Source organism: Bos grunniens, chromosome 18 (assembly GCF_055505025.1).
Source record: "Bos grunniens cultivar Pamir isolate PY7600 chromosome 18, Bosgru_T2T1.0, whole genome shotgun sequence".
In the NCBI taxonomy this organism is placed as follows: Eukaryota; Metazoa; Chordata; class Mammalia; order Artiodactyla; family Bovidae; genus Bos; species Bos grunniens.
This window is the reverse complement of record NC_141182.1, coordinates 49,683,342-49,697,561: the sequence shown is the minus strand read 5'-3', so window position 1 is coordinate 49,697,561 and position 14,220 is coordinate 49,683,342. Positions and strand designations below refer to the sequence as shown.

The 14,220-nt window shown below is 41.7% G+C and overlaps 1 long non-coding RNA gene across 2 annotated transcripts in view; it reads left to right on the top strand.

Moving 5' to 3' along the window:
• LOC147353848 (uncharacterized) overlaps positions 1-14,220 on the top strand; it is a 21,116-nt gene extending 6,896 nt beyond the window's left edge. For both annotated transcript variants that reach the window (XR_015145998.1, XR_015145999.1), the window contains exons 2-4: positions 10,813-10,932; positions 13,399-13,518; positions 14,009-14,220. This is a non-coding gene — a long non-coding RNA (uncharacterized LOC147353848). The remainder of the gene's footprint in view (positions 1-10,812; positions 10,933-13,398; positions 13,519-14,008) is intronic.

Here is a 14,220-nt window from a genome sequence, read left to right as displayed (position 1 = left end):
AAAGCCGTCTTTGTGCACATTGTTTGGGCTCGCATTGACCCCAGGTCCGGATTAGGCAGCGGCTGATTCCTGCTTTACAGCCCGGCCGGCCTAATGAGGCCGGGAGGCGACGGGGCGCAAAGCGTCCTCGGAGCTCGGGCGACCGGCTGGTTTACGGCCGCCAAGGGCCCTGTAGGTGAGAGGTCAAAGGGTCAGCAGGCCGAGACCGCAAGAGAATTGACCCTAGGAAATAAGGTCCCCTCCCTCCGGCCCCAGCTTCGACCGGTCCTTGCAAGAACTTGGTGTGTACATAGGGACCCCGGGCGCCCCGACGAGGGGCCCAAGGACCCCGAGCAGGAGCCCTGACCTGGCCTCGGCCTGGGGCTGAGCCCGACTGTGTTCCGTCTTTAAATGATGTGCATTCCAGTTGTTGGGATAAGAGGTCTGACCATACAAGTTTATTAATGATCTAATTCTTAACTATTACGTCTGTCCTTTTTTCCCCCTCTGATCTATTGGCTTCTGGAAGGTGCAAATAAGTCTCCTATTATGAGTGAGGCTATGTTCATTTCTCCTTTTAACTGTAACAGTGTTTGCTTCATATATTTTGAAGTTACGTTGTTAGGAGCATAAGGGTTTATGATATTAATATGACATAAGTGAATTATTTCTTTTATCAATATGAAAAAGCCTTTGTTGTCTTTCCTAATGAGTTTTGCTTTTAATGCAACTTTTTTCTTAACATTTCCTTGGTACTTCTTTTTTCATTCTTTCATTATTTTTTTTTTCTTTTCTTTTTCTGAGAGTTGATTTTACCATGCTGTTTCATTTCTGATACACTGTAAGAGTAGTTTGTATGAAGTTATTCTCTTACGTTATTTTTTTCTCCATATTCCCATTCCAACTTTCATTTCTTCCTCCTCCTCAAAGGCACACTTTCTGATGTGTTTGTGGTTCTTGGATATGTCTTTATTTCTTTTTTTTAAAATATAGTAGTACTTTTATGTCTATATTTCTAAAAGATGTATAGTGCTTTGTATATGTATATGGTTTTAATTTATAAAAATTGAACCAACTATGTTTCTGTTTTTACATTTTTTGCTCAATATTGTTTTAAGAGCATTCCATATTGTTTGTGTATCTAGGTAATTGCTTCTGTTTGCTGCATAGCACTCTAATTTATTAGTTCGCCATCCTTAATTATTCACCTACCAATGAAGAAGACCTACATTGCCTTGAATTCTTAGCTACTACAAACAGCACTTCAATTAAGAGTCTTGTACTTATATCCTTTGGGATTTGAGTGACAGTTTCTCTGGATTATACACCAAAATTGGGGTTGCTGGATCATACGATATACATACTGAATTATGCTAACCAAAGTGCATGATAGTTCCAAATTCTACATGACTTCACTAATACTAGTCCCTCACTGACCTTTTAATTTTGACCAGTCTGATAGATTTAAAATGTCATGTTGTAACTGGCCATACCGCAATACAAAATAAAAAGTTTAAAAAAGTTATAATTTTCTAACTGATTATGAAGGAAGTTGAGCATCTCTTCAGACTTGTTAACCAGTTAGATTTCCTTTTATGTTAATTGCCTATTCATATCTTTAAAATTTTATTTATTTGGCTACACTGGGTATTCATTTCTGCGTGTGGGCTTTCTCTAGTTGTGGTGAGCAGGGGCTACCCTCTAGTTGCGCTGCATGGGCGTCTCACTGCAGTGACTTCTCTTGTTGCAGAGCACGGGCTGTAGGGCACTCGGGCTTTCGTAGTTGCAGCTCCCCGCTCTAGTGCGCAGGCTCAGTAGTTGGGGCATGGGCTTAGATATCCTGGGGCATGTGGGATCTTCCTGGACCAGGGACATGCATTATCAGACAGATTTTCTTTTTTTTTTTTAATGACATAGTTTTCATTCATTCAAAAAGAAAAAGTAGAAAGAAGGTATACCAACAACTTTACCCTTGATTCCAGGCAAGCAAGTTGACAACTCTGAGCCTCAGTTTTCTGGGCTGTAAAATGGGGAGTTATGATAGCTTAAAACCTCTCGGGGTTCTGATGTTGTGTAATTCTGATTCCATTATTCAAGGCATGAACTGTTCTATTGGCATCATGCCATCTCTGTTTTTGATTACAATTTAATTCCTCACTCAAACTCTTAATAAAAATGTCAAAACAAATATTGAAAGAAGTTCTAATATGTACTTTCAGCAGTTCTCCGCATTGCAAACCTGCAGGTTAATTGTGGATTAATCTACTCTGACAGGTGCTTGTTTTCCTGGGTGGAGAAAACCATGGATATAGCCATTTCTGATAATTTTGTGCTTGACTCAACTTTCAGATTAGTTTTGTCTTGAAATTAATAAACTCTGAAATTTCTGGATTATTCAGATCGATCAGAGACAGACAGATTTCCCTCTTCAGATTTCCAACCGGAGTAATGACCATGACTGAGACAACATTTTTCAGGGAGTGAGATAGTGGACATGCCTGTGCTTAATCCCTGCCTCTATCTTTTTCCAGATGTGCCAAGATTTTCCTTTGGGGAGTTCTGGTAGGATTATGTTGGGTTGTGTGGTTTGTCAAATAACACTCAGTTAAACAAGATATACATTTACTTCTGTATCCCAGAAAGAAGATGATTCATGGTTGACTTGTCTCCATAGTGTTAGGGACTCAGGCTCCACCATGAGTTTCCTCCATCCCCAAATCACTATGTAGTCAAAGATGACTTATTTGTCTCCAGCCATCCTGACCACATTCTGGACATAGGAAAGGAAGAAAGGACAGATAATCATGACATATCCGTTTGAGGACATTTCCTGGAAGTGATCTAATCACTTCCACTTGTATTCAATGGATCTGAACATTGTTGCCTGGCTTTTTAGCTTCAAGAGATTCTTTGAAATGTAATCTTGATTCCGGATGGCTATATTCCTGGCTAATACATGAGTGTTTTGTTACCCAGAAAGAACTTTTGTCAGGCAGATTCTTAACCACTGGAGTACCAGGGAAATAGGCCTATTCATATCTTTTCTTCATTTTTATATTGGGGTTCCTGACTGAGCGATTGAGTATGCATGCATGCATTCTTAAATATTTGCAGGATTTTGTTGTATATTCTGGATTTTAATCACATTTTTTTTTTGAAGCTAGAAATATGTTCTCCTGGTTTGTCACTTATTAAACTTTTTCAATCATGTCTTTGTTTGCAGGAAAACTTTAATCTTAATACAGTCAAATCCATCTCATTATATGGTTTCTGTTTTCTTGGTTTAAACATCTGTATTCACTCCAAAGTCATAAAAATATTCTGCATTTTTCTACTAGCTGTTCTGGGTTGAATTACATCTCTTAAAAACAGATATGCTGAAATCCTTACCCTGAGTAGTCCAGAATGTGCTTTTATTTGGAAACAGAGTGGTTGCAGATGTAATGAATTAAATGAAGATGAGGTCATACTGGAGTAGGGCGGGGCCCTAGCCCGATAGGACTGATGTCCTTATAAGAAGACAGCCACTTGGAGACAGACACCCAGAGGGAAAAGTGCCATGTGATGAGAAAGGCTGAGACTGGAGTTCCGCAGTGCAGCTGCAAGCCGAGGAACTGCAAGGATTGCCAGCAAATCACCCAAAGCTAAGACAAAGCAAGGAAGGATTCCCCTACAGATTCCAGAGGGAGCTTGGCCCCTTCACACCTCGGTTTTCGACTTCTAGCCTCCAGAACTGGGAGACAGTACATTTCTGTTGTGTTAAGCCACCCAGTCTGTGGTCCCTTGTTCCTGCAGCCTTGTGAAAGGCATATGCTAGCCTTATAGACTTATTATCTTTCATGTTTAGGTCTCTAATCCATTTGTTTGACCTTTGTATTGTGGTGAAAAGTAGGGAACCAACTTTTCTTTTTTCCTTATAAAGAATCAGTTTTCACGATGTTATCCTTAAACAGCCCATCTCTTCCCTTCTGATTAGGATGCTTATTCTGGAATATCTCAAGGTCTTTCATATACACATGTCTCTTTCCTGTTCCTTTGATCAGTTTGTCTGACCATGTGCCGTTCCACCTTTGTTTTCTTTCTTTACTCTGGCTTTTTGGTATCTTTTCGATAAACTATTTTTATTTATTTATTTATTTGGCTGTGGCAGGTCTTTGTTGCAGCATGTGATTGGGGACATGAAGTCTTAGCTACTGGATCACCTGGATCACCAGGAAGTCCATTTGGCATATCTTACTTGATACAGATCCTCTTATCTGTTTGTGAGTCTTGATTCTTCCACATACATTTTTTAATCCATTTATTTTGTTTCTTAAAAAAATCTTTTTGGAATTTGGGCTTGTGTTGAATTTATAGCTCGGTTTAGATAGAAGAAACATCTTAATAATATTAAATTGTTGCATTCACGAACATGGTACATCTCCCCTTGTTAGATTTCTTCTGTTTCCTTTAATAACATTATTATTATTTTCTTTTTTGGCCATGCCACGTGACTTCTGGGATCTTAATTCCCAGACCAGGGATTGAATCCAAGTACTTGGCAGTGAAAGCTCGGAGTTCTAACCATTAGACTGCCAGGGAATTCCCTAAATTTTGTTTCTTCATAAACATCTTGTGGATTGACAGATGAATTCCTAGATTACCTTTAAATTTTGTTACTGTTCTGAATGGGATCTTATTTTTGTTAGAGTTTCTAGTTGTTTACTGTCATATCAGTTCAGTTTAGTTCAGTCGCTCAGTTGTGTCCGACTCTTTGAGACCAGGCCTCCCTGTCCATCACCAACTCCCAGAGTTTACCCAAACTCATGTCCATTGAGTCGGTGATGTCATCCAACCATCTTATCCTCTGTTGTCCCCTTCTCCGCCTGCCCTTAATCTTTCCCAGCATCAGGGTCTTTTCAAATGAGTCAGCTCTTCGCATGAGGTGGCCAAAGTACTGGAGTTTCAGCTTCAGCATCAGTTCTTTTAACTAAAGTTTCTTTAATGGCTGTTGGTCTCTTCAGAGTTTCCTGTTTCCTGTTTCAGTATTGGCGTTTTCTATTCTTGTGGAAATTTGTCTGTTTTGTCAAGATTTTCAAGTGCACTGGTCTATGTAGTTCAAAAATTTATTTTATCATTTGAAAATATCTCTATCTATAGTTCCCCCTTTTAAGTTATGCATTTTGTTTTTATTTGCATCTTTCTCTTTTCTATCAGTCTTGCCTGAAGCATTTCTATCTTATTAGAATTTCAAATTGCCAAGTTTTGAGCTTTTTTAAATTCTTGGTCTTCTCTGTGTTTTCACTCTATCAATTTCAGCCTTTAAATTATTTTCTTTTTCCTTTTTGGATTTCTCTCTGTTGTTTCATATTTAAGTTCTAAGCTGAGGCTTCCTCCATTTGTTTTCAGTCTTTTGATAAAAATGTTCAAAGCAACGAATTACCCTTGAAACTTTGCTTTCGTAGCGCTTTTATTGCCATTCAGTTATAGGATTTATTTCATTTATTTTTGGCCGCACTGAGTCTTTGTTGCTGCGTATGGGCTTTCTCTAGTTGCACAGAACAGAGGCTACTCTCTAGTTGCGGTGCACAGGCTTCTGACCGCAGCAGCTTGTCCTGTTGCAGAGCGCTAGCTCTGAGACATGCTGGCTTCAGCAGCTGCGGTGCTCGTCTGCTGGAGGTCAGGCTCGGTAGTTGTGGTGCATAGGCTTAATTGCGTCATGCCATGTGAAATCTTCCTGGCCCAGGGATCAAGCCCATGTTCCCTGCATTGACAGGCAGATTCTTAACTCCTGGACCACTAGGAAATTCCTGTGTTTTATTTTCTAAGCCGAGAGTTATTTGTATTATATTATTTAAGTTTTGGGGATCCTGTGTTTTTGGTGTTTAGAGCCATTTACACTAGGATGAATGACTATGGTATAATAAAGAGAGTCTAGAACACGCTGCCTCAGAAGACATTTATTTCACAAAATGTCCCAGAGTAGGTGGGTGGCCCCACCCCAAGAGGTCATCAGGTCCCAGCTATCTTACTGCTTCCTCGAGGCATCATCCTGGCTCATATGGGTAAAGCCATCTTAGGGTCACTAAATCTGTTCCCCTGTATCAGAAGACAAAAGGCAGAAGTATGGAATAATTAGCTTCATTTTAAAGACAAGACCCAGAAGTTACCTACCTTACATCTGCTCTTATTCCACTGGCCAAAATTTGGTCATATAGCTACAGGAGACAATACTAACTAGGGTTTAGTCAGAAAAACAGAAACTGTACCAGTTATTTTAACAGAGAGAATTTAATATAAGGAATTGGCTGAGTTGGTGAAATAGATGTTGAGATGACAAAATGGGGACGTTGTATTAATCAGAGATAACAGATGCAGGCATTCAGCCCCTGGGACTGAGGCAACAAAGGGAATAGGTTTCTAGTTGTGACTGTTGTTGTTGCTTAGTCCCTAAGTTGCGTCCAGCTCTTTTTCAACCCCGTGGACTAGAGCCAGCCAGACTCCTCTGTCCATAGGATTCTCCAAGCAAGAATACTGGAGTGGGTTGCCATTCCCTTCTCCAGGGGATTTTCCCAACCCAAGGATCAAACCCAAATCTCCTACTTTGGCAGGCAGATTCTTTACCACTGAGCCACCAGGAAAGCCCTGTTTACTATGATGTGAACATCATAGAGTTATTATAATAAGGTTACTAGAATCTAGAAGGTTGAAGGAATACTCCTGTAGAGCCAGAACCCAGTCCTCTGATGAGGGGACAGCTGGTTTCGGTGTTTCAGAGACAGAAATGAGACTGAGAATGTGGAAAAGACAGGAGTCAGCTGCTGCCATCAGGGAGAAGAACTACTGCTGGAGTAATGCTGACAGGAACAGCAAGCGAAACAGGAAGAAACATGTACTTTCTCCTTCCAGCCTTTTGTCTTTCTTGTGCTCCCTCAGCAGAATCAAAGAGGGAGCTGGCAGCCTCAGAGCCAGAAAGTGGAGTGTGAAAGGGTGGGTTTGGGCTAAGAAACAATTAGTCACGAAGGCAGTTCACCCACCCTTTTGACTACTCAGCATCCATACATATGTTTTTTTTTTTTTTGGCCATGCCATGCAGCAAATGGATCTTAGTTCCCTGACCAGGGATCAACCCATGCCCCCCACTATGGAAGCATGGAGTCTTGGCCACTGGATCACCAGGGAAGTCCCATATGTACCTTTCTACACATATTCAGACTTCCATTTAACAACTACAAACATCATGTTTCAACTGATTTGCACAAAGATTCTCTCATCTATTCTCCAAAAAGGGGAGATACAGAATTCCTCCTGTCATATCATCCATTTCTGTTTTGCCTTTCCCATTATTCTCCTTCCGGCATTCATTTGGATTGAGTCTGCTCCCACCATTTCCGTTTTCCTCTCTATGCTATACTGAAAGTTTTACACTTACTTTCTGTTCTTTTCGTGCTTACTCTAAAAATATCATCATGTGCATTCCACAAAATCTTCTCTATTTATAAGTTGTTCAAGATTTTAGTTCTTTTTTAAACATTAAAATTTGACATTGTTACTGTACTTTTGGTAGAGTTTTGATATTTTTGGTATGTTTCCCTCGTGCCTTTGTTTACTTTTTCTTTTCTTATTCTTTCTTGTGTTTCAGAACTTCACTCTAGGATTAGTTTTCTTCCTCCCAAAGTATATCTCTTAGAAATTCTTTTGAAAAGGGTATCTTGGGAATTAATTCCTACTTTTTAGTTTGTCTAAACAATCATTTTCTTTTTGTTCTTGAAAGGTATTTTGCTGGGCATACAGTGCTAGTGTGACAGTTATTTTATTTTAGCCCTTTGAGGATCTCATTCCACTATCTTCTGGATTATTGCTATTGAAAAATAAAAAGTAATGCTTGGGCTATTCTAATGATATTCTCTCTAGTGGGCTAAGGTTTACTAATTACCTAGTGTGGATATTTAAAAAAAATATTCTGCTTGGGATTCATTGGGTTTCCTGAATTTGAGGAAGAATCTTTCTTATCAATTCTGAAAATTTTCCAGACATTATCAAATGTGCTTCTCTCCCTTCTATTATCTTTTTATTTATTCTGGCTCTGCTGGGTCTCCATTGCTGCCCGGGCTTTTCTCTAGTTGCAGCAGGCAGGGGTTACTCTCTTGTAATGCACGGGATTCTCACTGCAGTGGCTTCTCTTGTTGAAAGGCACAGGCTCTAGGGTGTACGGTCTTCAGTGGCTGTGGCTCCCAGGTTCTAGAGCACAGGCTCAGTGGTTGTGGCATAGCATGTGGGATCTTCTCCTACCAGGGATTGAACTCATGTCTCCCTCATTGGCAGGCAGACTCTTTACTACCAGGAAACCACCAGAGAAGCCCCTATCTTTTTTTAAAAAAAACCCACAAATTAGATGTATGTTGGACCTTCCTACTCTGTTCCATATTTCTTAACCCATTGTTCATAATATCTATCATTTTTTCTCCCTATGCTGCACCCTGTGTACTTTCTTAAAATATATATGTGTTATAGTTTCTTCTCCTTTCAATGGTGATATAATCTATTTCATTTTTCCACTGGGTTTTTAAATGTTCACATATGTAATTTATAGTTTCCCTTGTTCAAATCTTCCTTGCCAGTCTTGAGAGTCTGTTTTTCCCTTCAGTATTTTCAAAATGCCATCTTTGATTTCTTAAAACATTTATTTATCTTGTATTCAATACCTTATAATTTAATATTCATACCAGCTCTGAGTCTGACTCTTGAGGTTTGTCACTTCTGCTTGTTAGGTTTGTGGAACTCATGTTCCTTGGGATTTTATCTGTGGAAATTCCTTAAAGCCTGGGTTTAAAATGCATTTCCCTGGGTAGAGTTAGTGTTTACTTCTGCCATGTACCTGTGGGAATAGCTAGCTTGGGTTGTTATTCAACCCCTCAGTCATGTCGACTCTTTGAGACCTCATGGACTACAGCATGCCAGGCTTCCCTGTCCTTCACCATCTCTTGGAGTTTGCTCAAACCCATGTCCATTGAGTCGGTGATGCCACCCAACCATCTCATCCTCTATCATCCCCTTCTCCTCCCACCTTCAATCTCTCCCAGCATCAGGGCCTTTTCCAGGGATCTGGCTCTTCCCATCACGTGGCTAAAGTATTGGAGCTTCAGCTTCAGCATCAGTTCTTCCAATTAACATTCAGGGTTGATATAGCCAACTTGGGACCACTCTAAAATTTTGTCTGGACATCTTTCAGGCTACATAGATAGTACAAATTTAGACTTTAAATACACAGGAATATGGATTTACTGTTACAAATTCTCAGGGGAAATTTTTCTCTTGCTTTACTCATCATGAAGGCAGAGACAAACATATATTCCCATCGTGTTTTTTAGAGGGAGGGCTTTTAAAAAAGTACCAACCAAGGGTTTGCTCTCAGGTTCTAGAATTTTATATCTAGAACTGTGATCTTTCCTTTCACTCTGATTAAGTCCCAGGATTTTTCTTCTCTGAAAATGGCCCTTTATCATCCTGGCTTTATGCTGATAACCCCAGAAAAAGCATCGAGTCTAGAGCTATCTTTACTTTTCTAGATTCATGCTTTCTTGTTTCTGGAGCTCTAAGAATGTACTTAACGCACACTCTCTCTCCTTCAAGACTGGCCGAACCAAGAGGAAATGTCTGGGGCCCCAGGCCTCCCCCACTGGCATTGAATTAGAGTGCTAGTTTACATACAATTAATTGTACCTATTCATTTTTAAATTAATTATACCCTGTCCCTAGCATTCACAGACAGCAAATTCAATTACTCATTAATCTAATCATTACTGCTTTTATTCAGAGAACACTGAAGTTCTGTTTTTTAAAATTAGTTTATTTTTGGTTGCACTAGGTCTTCATTGCTGCGCATGGGCTTTCTCTAATTGTGGCAAGAGGGGGTTACTCTTCGTTGTGGTGAGGGGGCTCCTCATGCTTGGGGTTCAGCAGTTGCAGCATGTGGGCTCAGTAGCTGTGGCTCTCAGGCTCTAGAGCTCGAATTCAGTCGTTATGGTGCACGGGCTCCACAGTTGCCTTGTGGGATGTGGAATCTTCCTGGACCAGGGATTGAACCCATATTCCCTGCATAGGCAAGTGATTCTTAACCACTGGGCCAACTGGGAAGTCCCTGAAGGACTGTTAATATCCTAAAACCAAGGAATGTCTCTTATGGGCTGAACTGTCTCCCTTCCATCCCTACCCCCAAATTCATGTGTTGAAGCCCTAATCCTCAATACCTTGAAATGACTTTCTTTGGAGATAGGACCTTTAAAGAGGTGATTAGGTGAAAATGAGGCCATTAGATGGGTCCTAATTCAATCATGATTGGAGTCCTTACATGAAGAGGAAATTTGGACACACAAAGAAACATCAGGGGTGTGTGTCCGCAGGGGAAAGAAGGCAGTCATCTACAAGGCAAGGAGAGAGGCTCAGAAGAAGCCACACCTGCCCTCACCCTACTCTTGGGTATTTGCCTCTGGAACCATGAGAAATGAATTTCTATTGTTTAAGCCACCCAGCCTGTGGTACGTTGTTATGACTGTCCCAGAAGGCTAGTCCTAGCGTCTCTGATGCTATGATTTCAGGCACCATCTTGGCCTCGAGGGAAGAAACTATGATTTGACACAGGGGCCTTGTCAAGGCTATTCCAAAAAACAAACAACAACAACAACAAACAAAAAAAAAAAAAGGAAAGAAAAAGCAAAAGCTAACCAAATAAATAAACAAAACCCCAAAACACCAAGCTGTTCCCATCACGCCCATTACGCGGCCGGTTTGGCAGAGAGACTTCTGCCCAGGCCTGGGATGTGTCTCACTCATGCATCATGTTTCTTTTTCCAGGGCCCTTCTGCTCAGGAATGAAGCTGAGGACGGGCAGCATCTCGGGGATGCTTCAGACTCTGCAGATGCCTTGGCTTAGAGGACCTGTGGGATGTGCGGAGAAGGAGAACTGGGGGAGAGGTGAGAACAGCAGGAGATAGGGAGGGCGACGAGGGATGGGAACACTCTCTCAGGCTTGAAACCAGATTCTCTGAATAAGTGTGGGTGAGGAAAGCATTTTCTGAGGTCTAGAAACACAGAGGGAAATGCAGGAAGGGAGTGATGTCCGATGAGTTCAGGACTAAGTGAATCAGAGGTGGCGCAAGCGTCCCAGCCCTCCTCTGCCTCTCTTGATTATCTTGGGAAGCTGATTCACTCATATATAATTGCATCTAGTCACCTTTACTATTTCCCTTCCCCTGACTTCATGTATGACAAACTCATTCTCTCATTGGAAAAATATTTCCTGAGCATGGTCAATGTGTTGGGCACGTGGCAGTCTCTGCCTTCATCCAGTTCCAGATCTGGGAGAGCAAGCGCTCACAGAGTGAGTGTTTCACCAAATGGCTTAAAAACTTAAACCTAAGATGTGACACCATAGAACTCCTAGAAGAAAGTATATGCAAAACATTCTCTGACATATTGTTATTGCTGTTCAGTTGCTCGGTCGTGTCTGACTCTGCAACCCCATGGACTGCAGCACGCCAGGCTTCCCTGTCCTTCACCATCTTCCAGAGCTTGCTCAAGCTCATGTCCATTGAGTCGGTGATGCCATCCAATCATCTCATTCTCTGTCATCCCCTTCTCATCTTGCCTTCAATCTTTATCAGCATCAAGGTCTTTTCCAATGAGTTGGCTCTTCGCATCAGGTGGCCAAAGTATTTGCCTTCCAATGAATATTCAGGATCAGTTTCCTCTAGGGTTGACTGGTTTGATCTTGCAGTCCAAGGGACTCTCTAGAGTCTGCTCTAACATCACAGTTCAAAAGCATCAATTCTTCATCACTTAGCCTTCTTTATGGTCCAAATAAAAACAAACAAATGAGACCTAATCAAACTTACAAACTTTTGCACAGCAAAGGTAATTGTAAATAAACAAGCAAGCAAAACCGGAAAAGACAACCTATGGAATGGGAAAATAGGGCTTGCAGTAATATGTGGTTTACATGGAATTGCAAAGAGTCAGACATGACTTAGTGACTGAACAAAATGAACAGCAAGGATTTTAGACTCTCCCTGAAGGACATGGGAATCTACAGAAGGATTAGGCTGGGGAGCAACAACTAGGTCATGAATGAACTGTGGAGTAAGATTTGAAAGGTTGCTGTTGTATTCAGCGACAGCTTATGGAAAAACTTGAATGAACTTTTAGGGCAACTCAGTAGTACAGGTGAGAGATGATGGTGATTTGGAAGAGGGTAGATTCAGTGGGGAATGAGAGAAGTGACAGATTTTGAACCTCTGGAACATTCTAAAGGGTCTGATATGGAATAAGGGAGTGGGAGGAGCTAAGTGTGATTCTCAGATTTCTAGGGAGACTAAGGAGTCAGAAGAGAAGAGAGAAGAGGATCTAGCTGTTACTCTAGGAGGTCTGTCAAGGGGAAGAAGGAACTTTTTTTAAGAGCATGGAGAAGGAGGGGCTTCCCTGATATCCAGTGGTTAAGAATCCATCTGGCAATGCAGGGCACATGGGCCTGATCCCTGGTCTGGGAAGCTCCCATGTGCCACAGGGCGACTAAACCTGTGCTCCATGACTACTGAGCCTGCACGCTGTAGAGCACATGTACTACAGCAAGAGAAGCCACTGCAGTGAGAAGCCTGCCCACCTCAACTAAAGAGTAGCCCCCGTTCACCACAACTAGAGAAAGCTCGAGGAGCAACACACACCCAGCATAGCCAAAAACAAACAAATAAATGAAATTATTAAAAAAGAGTAGCCCCTGCTTGCCACAACCAGAGAAAACCCATGCACAATGACGAAGACCCAGCACAGCCAAAAATAAAATAAATAGATTAAAAAAAACTTGGATGAACCTAGACAGCATATTAAAAAGCAGAGACATTACTTTGCCAATAAAGGTCCATATAGTCAAAGCTATGGTTTTTCCAGTAGTCATGTATGGATGTGAGAGTTGGAAAGACTGATGCTGAAGCTTCAATACTTTGGGTACCTGATGTGAAGAGCTGACTCATTGAAAAAGACCCTGATGCTGGGAAAGATTGAAGACAGGAGGAAAAGGGGATGACAGAGTACAAGATGGTTGGATGGCATCACTGACTCAGCGGACATGAATTTGAGCAAGCTCTGGGACATGGTGAAGGACAGGGAAGCCTGGCGAGCTGCAGTCCATGGGGTCACAAAGAGTCGGACATGACTTAGCTAATGAAGAACAACAACAAGATTTAAAAAAAGAGTGTGGGGAAAGATTAATAATATCTGGAAACAGCATTAAGTTGCTAAGGGATAGCAGAGTCTAAAGATACTTGATATCAAGCTTGGCCACATGACCTGCTTTAGCCAATGAAATGTGAACACATCAATGTATATCTCTTTTGAGCTGAAACTCCAAGAGCCAGCTCACAGCTGTTCACATCTCTTTTCCCTCAGCTAGGAGATCGGTGGTGTTTTAGACACTGCTCCATCAGTCTGGGTGAAGGAAGGAGCATGTGGAGAAGAACTTGGGCCACCCAGGTTGGACATGGCACATGAAGGAGTCTCTACCTTTATGTGAGTCACTGGGATTTGGGTTCATTTGTTTCCGTAGCATATCCTGATTACTCCCCTCTCCTCCTCCAGACCTTGAGGTGTTTGGCGAGCGGGTGGATGAAGCGTCTTCAGTAAAGATTGTGGGGAGTATTTCTGGAGAAGGATCTGGTGTTAGTTAAGGTAGAGTCCGAGGGAACATGGAGTGAAAGGCTAACAGGGGTTGCAGTGGCAGAATTTGGGAAGGATGGAGGGAGGCAGGAGCGGGTAGAGCAGAGGACAGCACAGAGAATGATGGAGATGAGAGAACCTGAGAGAACAAGAGGAGCTTGTGTTGGGGGAATTACCAAGGGAAACAAAAGATAGGGAACATGATGAATTTGGTTATGACACTCTTTGGAGGGCAGTGGGCTTTCAAGTTCAGAACCACATGTTGCTTCAAAAAGTCTCCTCCCCATCCCGTCCACTCCCTCTCACCTCTCTCTCTTAATGTTCATCATCCCTTTCATCATAGTGGGCTGACTTCTCAGTTGCTGCTGTCCTTCTGATAGAATGTGACTCCCGTGCTGCAAGAGCCTGGCCTGAGTTGTTCATCACTCTACCCTGAATGCTGAACACAGTGACCCAGCTACCTGTGAGATGAATGAAGGAAACTTACAGATCCATCCTGTTCGTCATAGTCTCTCACATCAGTAAAGGGTGGTTCTCAGCAATATGTAAGCCTAA